This window comes from Corvus brachyrhynchos, unplaced genomic scaffold (genome assembly GCF_000691975.1).
Source record: "Corvus brachyrhynchos isolate BGI_N302 unplaced genomic scaffold, ASM69197v1 scaffold99, whole genome shotgun sequence".
In the NCBI taxonomy this organism is placed as follows: domain Eukaryota; kingdom Metazoa; phylum Chordata; class Aves; order Passeriformes; family Corvidae; genus Corvus; species Corvus brachyrhynchos.
The window spans coordinates 408,958-426,225 of record NW_008239778.1 but is presented as its reverse complement, the minus strand read 5'-3'; positions in this window follow the sequence as shown (position 1 = coordinate 426,225).

Genomic DNA, 17,268 nt, shown 5'->3' with positions numbered 1-17,268 from the left:
TAAGCATTCACTTGGGGGAGATGTTACCTTATTACAAACTCTAAGGTTAGACTGAAGAATGGAGGCTTCTTTGCCTGATGTTAACAGCATGGAAATCCAGTGATATTTTCACCATTTCTGTGCCTGAGAATGCTGATGAGCTGGCACTTCTGGGATTTTTATTGACGTTTACACAGCAGTCTAAAACTAACCAGGCTTTGAGATTTGTTCAGACACAGAGCTAGTACAGAAAACAGTAATTATGCTACTGGGCTTTTCAGTCAGCAGAGCATGCTAGCTCTGTGTGCTCCTAATCACATTAATTATGTGTTCCCTGGCTGCAGCTCACAGCTTGGCATTTGCTGCACAGCTCCAAGCATCCAGGCGATGCTGCAGTGGGTCTCTGGTAGCAGAAGTGAGACTTATTTATTTATTTTGCTCTGTAGAGCACAGTTTCTTCATGTATTCAGTTGGTGCCCTTTATTCCCTGTGATTTCCTGTTTGTCATCTCAAGTCTTGGTGTTTAAGTACTGTAAATGTCATTTCCGTTGATGGACATGAAGCACATTATTCTGGGCCCATTAATTGCAAGCACAACCTCTTCTTTTTTGGATTCTGAGGATCATGACTGGGTTCTTCTGCTGATGTCTTGCATTTTTTTATTGAAGTATTTGTTCCCTCTGACCTTGCTTATAAAGCATTGACTAGAAAATTACAGTCTTCAGCACAGTTCTGGATTGACAAATGGTAGGTTAGTGGTGATAATCCATCTTTCCACTCTGCTAACCAGTCTTTTAGTACTGCTCTCTTCCTATCCCTCCTTCCCAATTTTAGGGAGCTGGGAACAAGTGGTAGTGCACAATATTCCCTGAGGCTCATTTCCAATTCCTGGGCCCATCCATATACACCAGGAAGTTTTTATGGGTGTTGTTTTTGGCAGGTGTTTGCTGGCATTGCAGCTCTGAGTGCTGCACCCCTGCCTCTGCTGGGGCAGCTCCTTCTCCCAGAGGGAATTGCTGCACATTCGTATTGCTGGGTTTACCATGCCATCAGCCAGAGCACTAGGGATGGAGGGTATCAATACCCAAGAGCATTAAGTTATCTTACAGGATCAGCTGAATGACCTTGACAACTGGAACAGAAAATCAACTTAAAACAGTTTGTGTGAAAAGCCATTTATTTGAGGACTAATAAAAAACAACCCTCTGCTCTAAAGTGGATGCTCATTAGTGACTGAAGAGTTGGAGGGTTTTAATCATGCTTTAATCAGCTAGTATATGATAAAAACATCAAGCTATGTGAGGCAAGGTATTTCTAGTGTAGCTATACAAGTGCCACAGCATTATATAAGCCTCTGCTGTGAGATCTCATCTCGAATGCTATGTACAGCTCTGGCCTGCAATGTGGAGAGGCAAAAAAGAAACTCAGCTGGGGCGAGTACAGAGGAGGACTACACTGCTGAGTAGGAGAATGAGGATCTTTTTTAGGAGGGGCCTAGAAGAGCTAATATAGCAAAATGAATCCTGAGAGGGGCATATGATTTCCCACTTATATAAAGGATATATGCCTCTATCTCTCTTGCCTTCCTTCCCCTGATCGTAGTCTAGAACTGCTGAAGGTAAATGGTTAATAAATTGTTTGTCAATCCAAGGAAAGTGAGATGCATGTCCAGCTGAGGAGTGAGAGCAAGGAAGCTGTGGAGGTGTCTCCATTCTCCTCCCACCTCACTGCCAACTGGCCATAGCCATCCAAACCCTGGTAGATCCCTGCAGCCACTGGCACGAGCCATGGAAAACTTCACAAAGGCTCTGGGCTCTTCTGTCTGTGCTAATTAAGTGGACTCACAAGGCTAATTTGGATTATTGACAAACTAGCCTGTGCCTTCCTTCCCTTCATCATAAATCTCCCCTGCTACTGTCCAGGTTATTCTGGATGGCTTCAGCCATTACCTGGGCTGAATATGTATTTGCTCAATTGAAAGGATTCTGGAATTGTTCATAACTAGATCTCTGTGAGGTGAGGATTCCTGTGGCTGCTCATGTTTTGCTTTAAATTAAATGTACACAGCAGAGATGAAATTGGGAGGCTGCTGGTTTTGAAACAGGCAGGTGCAAAGGCAATTACACAAGAACATCAAGTTCTGCATGGCCGAGGGAAGATCTGGAGCGTGCTCTGCGGCGCCATGTTCAGGTAGTTTGCTGTTTGTCTTAATTCCCTCTGGTGGGATTGAACTGTGTTTTCACTGGGCGTGAATCTTAAATGAGCTGTTAGTGACCCCTTACGAGTCCCTGGAGGGGAGATTCTGTTTGAGCCAGCCCGAGTTTTTAAGATGCATCAGGTGGTTTGTTGTTTGTTTGGGGTTTTTTGTCCCCGAAGTCAAGCTTTGAGGAGTAATACATTCTCGGAGCTGTTGTAAGGAATAAATGGTGGTCTTAGATGGATCAGGAGTGACTGGTTTGCTTTGTGCTGTGTGTGCTCTGCCTGGCAGCTGGGATGAGTGTGTGTGTGTGGGCTCCTGTGTTCCAGCACGATGGGATTGTCCTTTTAGTGCAACGGGTGTGAGAGTGGAAGCTGATGAGTCTGATGTTTTGATTCCTAATTCTCGGTGATATTTACATTTGCCGCCCAAGATGCGGTGTAACATCTTGGGGAGGGAATATTAACTTTCCTTCTGTGGCCTTTTTTTTGTCATCTTTCCTTTGGCCTTGTTTTCTAGCCCTTGAACAAGTGGCCGCTTTGGAGAAGAGTGGCCACCCCACAGGGCTTCCTCCCTCACGCCTCTGGCAGCTGTAGGGCTGCTGAAGAGACTCAGATGGGAAAGAAAGGGAAATTTCACATCACTTTGATATAAAAGGCTTAGGAAAAACGTGAAATGGAGTAGGCTGCCTACTTCCAAAGCCTGTGTTCATGGCAAGGAGTGGTCTGCAGCATATTACGCATTATAAATACTGGAGTAGTGCAGTAAATATCAGTAATCTTATTACAGGGAGTGGAAATTCTCTTTAATGTATTATCTGTGAGGATGCAAAAGGCCCACAGACCTTCTTACAGTTTTTAAAGTCTGTTTTTCATGTTTACATTTTTGCATTTCAATCATATGCATATTTAAAAAAAAAAAAAGTAGTTCGGATCGCCAGATGGATTTTTCATGAGGCCTGTTACGCGTTTTTCTGTGTATTTTATTTGGATATTTAGGTGTCTGTGTTTGGGGGGTAGGGTGTTGTTTGTTTTTAGTTTTTTTCCTGTTTATATTGCATTGATTTGTTGTTAAATTCAGCCTCTGTGCCATGCCAAAAGCGTGCCTTTGGGAGTGTTCCTCGGCTGCTTGTTGTGCTTTTCTTTTTTCCCATCCCTGTAAGTTATTTAAAGTAAACTGGACACTTGCAAAGGCTTTTTTTTTTTTTTTTTAATTTGTCCCAAACATTTTGCCCTTTAAAGAGAGATTTTAAACAACAACAAAAAAATTTGAAAATCAACAAAACCAACCAAAAAAATCACCCTCCTGATCTCCTCTTCTGTTGCCTGATGAGACTTTCTTTAAGGTCCCACATGAGGATGTTACCTCTCACAGGGATGTAATTCCCAGGGATAGCCCAGGTTAGGATAAAGGCACTTGGGAAGCTGCACTGCAGAGGATGCACCAGAAATGGGCTCTTTGCTCTGAGAGTTTATCCTCAGAAAGTTGGCAGAGCAGAGCTGGTTGCTGGTTTATCTGATGGAGAAATGAAAGATGTGAGCATTTGTCATGTCCACTCTGACATCACCGCTGAGCAATTAAGAGGAAGAAATCTAATTTTTTTTTGCCATCAGTTTAGCTCTCGGAATTCCCTCATGGCTTATTGTACAAAAGGCTGAAAAATAAGAGTAATAATCCGATTTTTGTCTGTTTCTAGTGTTTTATGTTTTCCATTAAAGCCTAGCTGCTATGCTGCACTGACTTTTTGAACTGCAGGATCAAAAAATACTCCTCCCTTTGTTTTTGGTGAAGACCGACTCTGAAAAGGATAAATATTATTGATTGAGGTATTTAATACACTAATGAAACCCACAATTATTGACTAGGTAATTAATATACTGTCTAAAAGTAAAGTTTGACAGCGCATATAGAAAAGCAATATTGACTTGGCTTCCCTGGCAAGGAGCCTCGCAGGTTTTTATTTATAGACACTGAAACACGTTCTTCAAGTAATGATTCAATCCCACTTTGTGCTTGCCACAAGCTAGAAGGCTGCCCTTCTTCTTGCTGACTGTAAGGCTTTCACATTAGCTGTGGGGAAGGAGAATTTTCAGCCTTCAGCTTTGCTGCCTCCTGCATTAGGTTTTGGGGCTGGGGCGGCCTTTGGGCGCGGTGCTGTTTTTTGCAGACTTTTCCAAGGAGCTTTCTGCTTTCTGTAAGCAAGTTTGGGGGCTTTTTTTTGGCTTGATTTTGAGTTTGTTAACCTTGGTGAGTGATGAAAGCGTGAGGGAGCCAAGGGACAGCTTGGTGGAGCTGGGAGGGTTCTGTTGGATGGAGGGTTTTTGTTCTCAAAGCATCTTGTGGAGCAAATGCTCTGGTTTAGGCTCAAGGTGATACAAGGTTTTGCTCTAAGCTTAAGAGGCCTTTCTTAAGCCTAGCAGCAAGATTAATCTTCCCCCTGGACTGACAGGGGTCTGCTGCCTGAGGTGTGTTCTTGCCTCATTCCAGGGTTTGGTGATGCTCACACATCTCCTTTAGCCTTGCTCCTCTTCCCCTTGCAGCCCAGCCTTGTGTTCTTTGCTGCTGCTCAAGTTGCCTGAGACTGCATTTAGATTGCCAGGAAGCTGAAGCTGCATTTATAAATGGCTTTAAGTCGTTCGTGTGCCCCTGTGAAATGTTAGACTTCTTAGCACCAGGTGAAGTTATTTACATCCAACTCAGAAGCTGATAATGAAGGTTTTTTTAGATTTCAAGTGATTTAAAAAAAAACTTCCAAATCCCAAGTGTATCAGCTATGTGGTAATTGGAGCTTGTGCTGTCATTAAAAATGACAGCTTTCTCCAAAAACATTCTTAGTGCTTGTAAAATGCAGCTAACATAACCTATATTTAACTTGTATTAGCTAGAATTTCCTTTCTGTGCTTGCTTACTTTCAGAGCTTTGGTGTGAATACCAAGGTCCTGCTCTATTCCTCAACCACGAATTATTTTACCTGGCTGGGAGAATAGAAAGCTTTTAACCAGGGTTGGACAGAGGGTATCTCTGTGGTTTTTCCCCATAGAAGTTTTTTTTTTGTAGTTTTTTATTTTCAGCCAGCAGGTAGAAGCCATTCTTTGGGCAGAAAGAAACCTTAAGCACTAATGTGTGTGACAAGAAAACCCAGATTGCTGAAGGCTGGGACAAAGCTCCTGCTCCTTAACCTTCCTGAACAGCTTTTTTTTTTTTTTCTTTCTCTTTTTTTTCCCTCTTCTTTTTGTCCCTCTTCGGTCAGTCAGAAACATTTGCATGTCGAATCGTTAAGGCTCTGTCCCATAATTGAGATGCTGGGTGGCAATCTGCTCCCCTCCTCCGCCTGGAAGTGTTCCACACAGAGCCCTCTAATTAAACAGAAAATGGTTTGTCATGTGTAACTGCCTCTTCTGAATGTAACAAACTCATTTCAAGAGATGCCAACACCATCTTTATAGCTGTTTTAATAATCTTCTCTTGAATCAGAGAGGGCTCTAACCTCGTATTTCACTTCACCAGCTGTTTATTTTGCTGTTTGGTTGTTGGTTTGTTGGTTTGTTTTTTTTTTCCCCTTGCACTGAGAATGTGTAGACTCTTTTTTTTTTTTTTTCCTTTTTTTTCCTGTGTGTGTGTGGAAATCCTCATTAGAGTAACTCAGTTGAAGTCTGTGAAATAGTCAGTTAGGGCTGAGGCTTTTAAGCTTTACTATTTACAGTGGGAGCACGTGCGGGCTTTCGGCTCCGAGCCCTGTCAATCACCTGCCTGTCACGCCGGGAGGGAGCCCAAAAAACTCTGCTGCCGGCCCCGTTTGCTGGGGAACGGAGGTGTTTAGGCAGTTTCCAGAGCTAACATCTATTTTGCAGACAGATGTGCATGCCACAGCCACCCTCCACACACGCCTGTAATAGAAACCATTAGCTCCCCGCTCCCCCAGCGCGGGGGAGAGCTGCAGTGTGTTCTTAATGCATGAAGTGTGGTCTGGGTAGGACACAAATAGTGTAGCAGATTACCAGGTGAAATTGGCTTTTACCTCTCCCCCATCCTTCTCAGACACTTTCCTGCCAAACTTCAGCTTTTAAGTCGGTGCTCAAAGAAATTCTCCCTGTGTAAAAGGCCTCTTGCTGCCTTTTAAATTGGCTAATGTTTGGCAGAAAATCCGAATAGCGGGTACAGTTATTTAGTGCCTTCATTACTTACTGCCTGGAGACTTTCTCTGATATTAGTGGCTCCTGTTTATTCAGAGTGTGCTCATGTCTGCCTCTCTTCTGGCAGCCTTTTGGGTAAGGGAGGACCCATAGGAGCTCAGGGTGCCGTGGCACAGCTTTGGGTCCCGGGACAGCACTTTTTCCTTGGACAGCTCCCATCCCCTGTGCTGGAAACCCAGAGCCTCCCTTGTTGTAACAGCTTCCTGCATGGCAGCACTGGTTAGATGAGGAGCAGTGCTCTCCCAACAAGCCACGTTGTTAACATCCAGCTGGGATGTGAAAATCACTTCTAGGTTTATGTCTCTAAATATTGCGAGTATGATGCCACCATCTTCAAAAAGGGAAGGAACAGCAAGCCGACTCCTGTCAGTTTGTTAGAGCATATTTATAACTCAAATGCTAATTCCTGCTCTTGACTCATAATAGCTTCTGAATTCTGAATCTTTAAGTTCCGGATCTCATGTTTTGAGGTTAATCCATTCAGATAGATTGGGAAGCAGAATTTATAATTTGGAGAAGTAATGTCAGTCCTTCTTTGCTTCAGTCAGTCATTCCATGTTGGCTATAGGTCCCACCAGCAAGCCACTATTTGACCTTTCCTTATAGACTAGCCAAACCCAGCACGTTCATTTTGTCTGACTTGATCCTGCTGTTCCCTTCGTGCTCATACCTTGGCCCATAAGCTTAAGAGTCACAGGAGCTGGCTGTCAGCACACTTGCCTGGTTCTGATTTAACTCATTCAGCTTATTGTGAGCCTTAACCTATTTTCTGTGCTGTCTCCAAGTGTACAGCTTCTGCAAAGAGATTAATAATTCAAAAAATATATCTTAGTCTTCAAACCTCTCCCAGGCAGCAGTGCAGACTTAGGGGGTTTGAAGAAAGGAGTGGCATTAATATCCCACCTATCAGTGGACATGGCCTTTAGCATCAGCCCTTAAGCCAGCCTTTGCAGTCAGAGCCTGTGTCACCATGGCTCCTGGCTGATGCTAAAGCTCCAGGAGCTGCCTTCACCTTGTAGAAAGCTTTGCTTGACTTGCTCTCATTATACTCCGGCCTTGTATCGGATTTTGGGGAGAGCATGCTCATTGCCAAGTGAGCTCTAAGGAAAAGAGTAACTGGTTTGATTTAGAATTTTAATTACTCTTCTTGCAAACAGATGCAAAAAGACAAAGCAATTTGAAGGTGAAATTCTTTTTGAAATTAAAACTTAGTGTCCGATGGGGTGAGGTTTTTTTTCCCCTCAGTTAACAAAGCTGGTGAAAGATCACAGCACTGTAATGGTCCTGTTAGTGTCATTTCCTCTGATTAATGGGATGTCATCTGGTGTTAATGACTGGTCCAGTCCTCAAGCAGCAACCTATTCCCGTGCTTTGCCTCATCTTCCTTGAGCATTTTGAGGACATCTCAGAGCAGGAGATGAGCCACATCCCCTCTCCCAGCTCAGGCTTCTCGTTGAATTTACCAAACCTGAGGTGGTTGATTTAGCATTCCCCCTCAAGGGATGCTCCTGAAAATAAACTTTAGACTCTGCTTATACACCTTAGTTTATTGTGGTGGGTGCTAAGTGCTTACAGGGGGGGCATTCATCCCAATTGAAGCCTGCAGAACACGGTGTGCCAGCTGTGTGTGACTGCTCCCATAAATCCCCCTTCCAGGAGTTCCTGGCTGTGCACTTTATAAGTAGGCTTGTAGCAAACACCTTGCAATACATATTCATTATTTCAGCTTTGCTTAATGCATAAGGCTTGGGGATGGGAGGAGAAGAAAGTGGCTTCTTCTCACCAATTTATGTTCCCTGAGCTAATCCACCTCCCCTGCTTGGCACCGTTAACTTTTAGTTGCAATATTTTGTGCCTCGCAGAAGCGAGTTTTAATTGCGCCACACAAGTCCCTTTCTGCCAATAGTTCATTAGACTTCATGAATGCTCCAACTGAAGAATGGTCTCTCTGGATTAGCATCATCTTCCAACACACCCTTCCTGCTGGATCGCTGTCAGATGAATTGATAAAAGAGTATTTCTGGACGGAGCCAGAAAAGTACTGGGGGTGAGATACAACAACCTACAGGCTTCCAGACAGATGAGCCGAAACCAGGGAAAGCCATAATTCTGCATTCAGGACGTCACAGGCATGGCAGGAGCTTTGGAAGGTCTAGATTAAAAGGGAGCTATTTTTCTTCTGGAAATAGGAGGAAGGGATTTGGTGCCAGTCAGAAGCAAAGCCTACCCGAAGCAGGCAGGAAGCAAAATTCACTGCAACAGTTCCTCCCGGAGCCGAGAGCAGCCGCAGTGCCTGATCAATAGGCAGAATCCAGAGGTGCAGGCAGAAACATCTCTAATATGCCCACACTAATTAACTCTGAATTATCAGGTGTATGTGTGAAACCTTTAAATGATCATCCTAGGATTTAGCCAGCACTTCTGTGCAGCAAAGTGTTGCCTGGGCTCTTCCTCTCCACAAAGCTGTTAGTGACCCTGGGTTGCATTTGTGGGGTAAGTAAGCTCCATGCTGCTGCTAAAGCTGAAGGTGATCCAGCAGAGCAGCCACTGGAATAACCCTTGGAAATAGGGTTTAGGCTATAAACCTTGTTTCAGCTATCTCATAAGAGCAGCTCATCCTGGGAGATAAGTCATCGTGTGCCTGTCTTTAAAAATGACTGGCTCAGCTATTGTCTGCATAAAATCACCTTTGTTTATAGTGCGTTTTTCTAATGGCTCGAGCAGCAGAGTAAAATTTAAATAAGTAATTATCGTGCAGGAGGCGCACGCTAAATGGAATGATTTCCCTGGCTGCTCTGCCCTTTTGGCTGCACTCTGAGCACAAGGCAACTCCCTTGGTATTTAGGTGGGTTCAACCCAGCAGGTTTTGGCAGCTCGTGCACCTTCGCTGCAGGAGCTCGTCTGCAGCTCAACATCTGCCTAAGCAAATCAGCCAAATTATTGGAAAACTTTAAAGTCTGGGGGATTTTTTGGTCGGTTTTTTCTTTTTTTGGTTTGATTTTAGTTTTTGGGAGGGTTCTGGCGTTTTTTGGTTGGTTGTTGTTGGTTTGGTTTTGATTTTTGTTGGTTTTTTTTTTTTTTTTGAACCTGAGAAAGGCAAGAAGCGCAGAGGCTGGGCTTGGATTTTTATCCCAATAACTCGATGTCCCTCCACAGACTGGCCCTTCAGAAAGCCACCAGCACTTCTTCCGGAGCCAGCAGGTGGAGCTTGAAGAATAGCATCAATATCCAACCCCATTTGTGCTAGAGCCCATTGAGTGGGAACTATCTGTGCTGAAATCCTGATTGAATAAAAATTGTTCATTATGCAAACTGTCTGGTTCAGTACACAGAGGCAGCCCCCAGGCACAGACCCCAAGTAGCTGCTTTCTCTTTCCCCAGATTAAAACATATGAACTGCTTTGATGTAATCTTATAACAAAGCCTAATGGACATTTTATATCCTCTGAAGTTGACTGTCATTTCTCATTGCTCTGCTTCCTCTGGCCTATTAATACTCCAACCCAGGGAGTGACTTGGGCTCTTTTTGCTGGCAAATACGGTACATTTCCCATCCATATTTAAGTTTTTTTATTTATGTTTAAATACTGTTAGATTACATTACAGTATGTTTAATCCCTTGTTTTTTCCATAGCTATTTATCATTTTAATGGAATGCTGCAGAATATTACATTGTGCAATGTGTTTAAATTGATAAATTGTATTAGAAAAATATTGGATAGGATTTTTAATGGTAAGTGGGGCTTTAGTAGATATATTTTCTCATTAGTAGACTAACTGCACACAGACTGCATGAGGCTGGAATGTTAAGGATTTTGGGATAAGCTATATTTATGACTTATTTGACTAATTAAGGCACAATTTTATCATAAAGTTTTTCCCAGACTTTGCTGAGCAGGATGAAGGAGGAAAACTTGCCCCAGTGCAGTTACTCTACAACATCAGTTGCCATAACAACTTCATGCAATACTATATTTTTACTTGAAATTCCTTTTAAGACTCAGTTGCTGTAATAATTTGTTTCAGCTGCTAAAAGGCATGTTTCTCTTTGTGGTGGTTTCAAGGCTCTCATTACAGTAACAAAAAAGTGGTTGTGTTAATATAGACTCTTTTCATTTCAACATATGCAAAAGTTCAATAGACTCCAAAAATAGAATTAAAGGGTGGAGGTGATGAATCTGCTATAAAATCTCTTCCAGTCTTTAGGAAAGAGGAATGGGTTTAGTTAGTGAAGGTGAACTTTATTAACAGCCTTATGGAGAGATGCTGCTGTTACTCCCTACCTGTAATTATTGCACCCAATGGGAGGCTAAAACTGCAACTTCATGTTGTGCATCCCTCTGCCTCACATCACACCCAGGCCCTGTAACTTCCATGAGAGATGGAGGATGTGCTTGCTGTCCAAAAGAGTTGGGGCATCAGCCAGTCACCTTTCCAGGGATGCTGTTGCTGTTTTGTGAAGCTGGTCCTGAAGTCTTCGTTCAGGACAACAGCACAACGGAGCATTGGCTCCTCCTAATCTATCTGCTCCCTTAATTCATTAAATAATCACCTCACATGAACATATATTGTCTGGGTTTTGGCCACAGGCATACTGGAAGTGTAAAAACAATTTTCAGGCAGCCTGGAGCGTAATCTGATTTCTGATTCCGATGTTAATTTAGTGGAAGGCAAGTAGTGCATGATAAGAAAGTTGCTAACTTTTATTTTTAACCCTTTCCCCTAACTTTGATGATTGTTGCTTTCTTCCAGGAACACGCTGTGCCGGAGCAGCCCCTGCCCATTGAGCCAGCCTTGTGCTGTTATAAATCCCCCATCTGGCTTCTGGCATCTCACGGTGCAGGCAGCAATTCCTCGAACAAGTTCTTGTTCTAGTTCAGCATATGGACCCTGCTTCTGCTGGTGCCAGGCAAATAACAAAGTTTTTAGCTATTTGGTTAATTGAGACAGCCAAAATACAGCATTTTTTGGATCATCTCCAGGTTTCTCGGGTCCATGGAGCAAGAGGAAGAGATGTCCCGATGGCTTTCCCAGGTGTTTTTTTCCTCCTAGGGAGGATGTGGAGGCAGGACCTGAGCTGGTGTTTTGATTTCAGTGCTATTGAAGTCCCAGAGGATTGTGGCCTTTCTAACACAGCCCTTTTGGAGCAGGACTGAAGGTGATGAAACCACTTTTCTTCCAGGGCAGGACCAGTGTTTGCTTTCTGGAGCTGGGGGATGCAGAGAGCCTAAACCCACCTTTCTCCCCAGTTCCAGATTATGGAGAGGATTTACCCTCACTGCAGGAAGGAGAAAACACCAAACCCCTTAAAATCTGTGATGGTTCCTCCCCTCCACGTCTTTGACAGGATTGTGACTCTGCTCTGCCATTTTACAGCTCTCCAGCTGGATCTTAGTCTTCCAATACATTTATGACTCTGCTTTTTCCTGCATTCTGGTCTTTTTGTTCCACCCTTTCCTAACCCTGCTTCTTTCTGCTGAATGGAAAGGGTTAAAATGGTTGTGTTTTGCATCCCTTCTCTCAGTCCAGTTCCTACCACGACCCCTGGATTTTTAATAACAGTGGAGATGATGGTCATTTAATGCAGCCCCCTGCCTGCAGCAAAATCTTCATCAAGGATTTCCTGCCGCCTCCCTCAGGCAGCTCATCTCGTTGCTTAATTGTCTTTATGCTTTCTCACAGCTTCAGATTTTAACTGTATTCCCCTCAAACTGTAACTGTGCTTGAGTTGTGTGGCTCAGGAGAGTGACCTCTTTACAACTTGGTGTCTGTCAGCCCTGGCTGTGAAATTTGGGCTGGGCAAATTATTTTGGGTGAGTAGAGATGATAGAAAAGGGCATGTCTCACCATGAAAGATGAATCATTCCTTTGCCTTTTGTTCCTTGTTGGAGTAACATTATTCCTGAGGAATTTTTTGCTATTTATGTGATTGTCAGATGTGATTCCATCAGAATTACAAAGGAATTCAGCACGAATTAGTGGCCACTTAACGTTATAGAAAGCTGCAATGTAAATGTACTCCATGATCTCATCTACAACTCAGTCCTTAGCGGATGCTTCAAGGTAGATTTTTTTCCTAAAGTGGTCATAAATTGCAACCAGTCATTGGACTCCCTCCAGTCCTAGAGCAATTACTGGGCCAGTTCAGCTGAAGGGCTTGATCAGGTGTTTTACTAGCAGGATTTTATTTCACTAAATGAACATCTCCTAAAGAACTAGGAATGTAATATTTACACGTTAAAGTGCTGCTGTAATGGCACTGCATTTAACTTCACTAGGAGACCAGGAATCCTGTGGTAAAATGCCTGATAACTGCTGCATTTACCAGGGGGATGAATTTATAGCATTTGAATTCCTCCAGCAGAACAAAGGGCTGTATTATGAAAGGACCCTCTTCTCCCTAACAAAAGCTTTGAGCCAAGTCCCGTTTCCTGCATGGTGTTGCTTTGCCTCACTGCAGTTGTTGCCTTGCCTGACTGCCTGGGAATATTTTGGATAAGTAGAAAGAGAGGGGGTGTCATCCTTCTGGTATACCCTCCACAGGTTGTGTATCACTTAATCCCATTTGAAGGCTCTGGGAGAGATTCTCCACGGGAAGCGGCTGCTGCGTGCGAGCTCGGTACATGGACAGGCGATGTAGGTGGGATTCAAATCCACCTACTTCAGCCTCGAGTACCCATCCTCCCTGCAGGCTGGAACGCCCATGGCACAGCCACAGAGGTTTCCAAAGGCTGTCCCTCATCCCTGGGCCATCCTGTCCCCTCTTGTGGCTGAGGATGAGCATGCAACACCATTGCCATCTTTACTCCTAGCTAGTGGAGCCCCCTCTGTATAAATAACTTATGTTATGCAGCTTCCCTTCCCCTCTATTTTCATCCACTGGTATTAATAGTAGCTAATTATTGCTTTTACTATTAGGTCATGTGTTGTAAATACACTAAATGTGGATCGTGTCCCATGCGTGCTGGTTTGGGTGCTAATGCCTGGATCCTGCCTCTTAACATGCAGCCTAATTGCACTGCTCTGCCTGGCATGCTATTTTTTGGGATAATTGCTCCCAAAGTCTCAGCATTTTAATGTAGTCGGTATTACGTGGTCTAGCTAAAAAATGTTCTAAGCAAACACTGGGTCCTGTCCCAAAAGAAATCATAGCAGAGCTTCCTGGGAAAAATGGGGTTTTCCCTCCTCTCTTTCCTGTTCCCTGCAGTTCACTGTGCTGGGACTGCTGGGGTGGCAAAATCCCCTCGGAGCAGAGCCCTGCTGTCACTGCTGCCTGCATCCATGGGTGGCAGTGAGATGAGTCGGTGACAACCTGGTCACTGGTGAAAAATCTTTTTAATTATTTAAGTGGTGGTAAACGCCTGCTCTTATTGGTATGGGCATAAGCTGCAGCTTCTCTAATTTTCCTCTTTAATCTCTCCTGGAAGAGCTGAGTGCCTGCTCTCCTTGGCGTTGTGTTTCCCTAAAGAAAGCTGCTTTGAAGAAGTCGGCTCCCTGCTCAGGATGCTGATGCGAATGAGTCCCTCAGCAAACAAGTTCCAGGCTTTTACACTAAAAGCACTTGAGGGTTATTTGTGAGTGTAATGTCAAGACAGCCTAATGGGAGACATGTGCCCCGCTCAGGTTTAAACCACGCAGCACTGTGAGCTTCCCAGGTGTGATGTTAATGCTGATTTTGCCTTTCTCTCCACTTTCCATTTGGGAGATGGAATAAAGCAGAGTCCCGCGTTGCCTCTCGCAAGGAGACTGTCTCCTCTACTGACAGCTCCAGGAGAAACGTTCCTGCTGCTCTGTGGGACCTTTGGCTTCCCCCTCTCAGGCCAGGAATGCAGAGCCTGCTACTTTGCACAGGCAGTGCTTTGTGCATGGGTGTGTTCACTCCATCAGCAACTGATTCTGGTATAAGCAAGTCCTACACCCTGAGCTGTGCTGCTGCAGAAGAGCTAATTTTCCTCCCTTTCCCACTCTTTGGGGCAGAGCAGAACATATGTGCTGTTACCTCTTAATTCTTCTGTGGAGCATTAGGACTAGTAAAAACCTTTCAGGGTTTCTGATGTGAGAAGCAGCTGCCGTTGCATGCTAAGAAAAAAAGACTGATTAAAATAAAAAGCCCCACGTAGTTCTCCCAGTAACAGGGACAGGGAGAGAGTTTGTGACCCCCTCCTGTGGCAGGTGACACTCTTCTTTGCTTGACTAATTGCACCAGAGCTGCATACCTGGGTGGTAACGAGGGACTGAGCGGCGGCTGTACCCTTTAAATAACAGAACATTGAAGTGTCATTGCTTTCATGTTTGTCTACTTGCTTCTAATTATTGAAGGCAGCTGACTTTAAAGCATAGGCCATTTCCTCCCCTTCCTGCAGCGGGGTCATAACAGCTTGTTTATACACTCCTAAGCTGGCTTGCTGCAACAGATTGTGACTTTAAATAGAAGGTTGCTAAGAGTGAGGTAAGGGTGCCGGGAGAAATGAGCTTTCTCAAAACAAGTCACTTGGTATTTCGGGGAGATGGGAGCAGCAGGCAAAAACGCATCCGTGGAGAGGTGCGGGATGGGCGGCGCTCGTTGGCGGTTGGTGTAACAACACAGATCTGTACATATGTAGGTATATATGCTCTTTTAGAAAGCACAGGGGAGTGTGATCGAGCCAGCCGTGTCCCGGGGAAACCTCGCCCAGGATTTTCCTGGACCAGCTCACGAGACTGTACCATTACTAGTTATTTATTCATCCTCGGCAAATGCCAGTAGCTCCTGTTTGGCATTGGGCTGAATATCAAGAAAGTTGATTCATTGACTTGAAGAAAACAAAGCAAAGCCTACACTGGACAAATGCTAGAAAATATGTGTTGGTAAAGAGGTGGACTGAGTGATGAACATATTTTCTATCTCTCGTTTCTCTGACTCACAGCCCTAATTTAGTGCAGATTTTATCTTATCAAACAATTAATTACCCACATCCTTTAATTTCATATATATACAGTTTGAGATTGTTGTTTTTGTCTTCAAATGCCTCTTATCCTCTCCCCAGTAGACTGTTGCTGCTAAATAGATGGGATTATTTTCTTGGTGGCCACGCCAGATTTATTTATACTGCTAAGCCTGCATGAGGAGTTGGGGTGAAGACAACTATCAGGCTGTCAAATTTAGCTCTACCCCCTTGGATTTAGTCCCTGGCAGGTTTCTGCTAAAGTCTTGGAAAGTAAAATTCATTAGATGAACCTTAGCATGATTTTTCCATGGCTCTGATTTTAATCAAAGTGCGGATTTGAAATTGTTTTATCGTTAGAATCTGTTGACTGAACGTCAGTGCAAAGCAATTCCCCCCCTGCCTGGTGTAGAGATGCATCCTGTGTGCTTAGGTAAATCCCAGACTGAGGGAGTGGAACAGCAGAAAGGGTAGAAATTAGCCTCTGAGGCTTGCAAATGCACTGCAGACTGATGTCTCTCTGCATTTCAAGGACTGAGGTTCAATTGCAAGGCTGTTCTTCGGCTTACCCATAATGGGCAAACGAATCAATTAAAATGGTCTGTTCTTAAGCCATTGCAGAAGGGAAGCTTGTTTCTAGTAACTGCCTTACAAGGTCTGAAGGATGCGGGTTTAACACAACAGCCTTTTATCTCCAGATCTGCAAAATCAAGGCGCTGTGCTACACCCAGGTACCTGGGAGCACAGGGAAGACAGATTCTGGGGAAGCTCTTTAGTAGGTTACTAAAGAGTGGTTTTGCATAAGGCGGGCGGAGTTGGTTTTCTCTGAAGACCAATTTAAACAAGCCCCAGTGACTGCAGCGAGCCTGAACTCCCAAACCTCAGGGCTGCGGCTCAGCATCCTGACAGGAGATACTGAAGGGCCAGAGGAGAGACGGAGGAGGATCACACTCACGCCAGACCTTTTATACTTGGAGATGGAAGCCTGTGTGTTTAAGAGCTTGTTCTAAGAACCTGCATGCCCGTGTTTTCCGTAATACTCCCCGATGAGATCCGCCCTGGGTGTATACATTTGAATTTTAAGAGCTTTGCTTTCCAGGTCAACACGGTGCCTAACTCAGACCCAACTTGTAAATGAAAAATTTAAAAAAAAACCCAAAAAAACCAAACCAGAGAGTAAGGCGATGTGTGTGCTGCTCTGGTCTGGGTGTGCTGACTGCAGCATCCTCCTCTGGGTACGTACAGTGTTCATCCGAGGCTGCAGGTAACCCCCTTGCCTGCCCAAAATCTGCTGCGTGACAGGCGGCAATTTTCTGTACTCGCAGGCAGGACGAGGTCAGAGCGTCCCGGCGCCGGGAGCGGCGTAAATCGGGAGCCCCCGGGCTGGGATTGGTGATGTAAGGAGCGGTGTAAGGCAGAGGTGAAGCCAGACCCTAATGACGGCTTCTGCCTGCTCACAGAATTCTGCATAGAGATCAGCGCTTCCAGCAACAAAAGAAAGTAGGTCAGAGCCAGGTCCCCCTCCCCGCCTGCGCGCTGGAAGCACATGTGTTGGATTACACGCCTGCAGACTGAGGCAGGAGCCAGTGGGATGGGTGCTTTTCCTTCGGGAAGGTGCGTGTGAAAGCAGTGCGGTGCTTCACCGTCGCTCCCACCGTGAGGTTTTCCATGGAGCTGCTGCATTCCCGATGCCTGGGGAGCTCGGGGACCTATTTGTGTATTAAAGCTGCAGGTGGGGGGAGCTGCCCTCATTTCCCCTGGTTTGGGGAGGGGGTGAGGCCAGCAGCAGCACCTGGGTGTGCTCCTGGTCCCTGCCCATGCTCTGGTACCCTGATGCTGAGCCTCTCCTTGCCTTGCTGCAGCCATGAAACTCCAGTTCTACTTGAACGATTACCCGACACGTTAATTGGGACTCCCGCTATGATTAAAAAGAAATTTCAGATTAAGCCCGCCATGCTGTAGAGCTCAGGAAGAA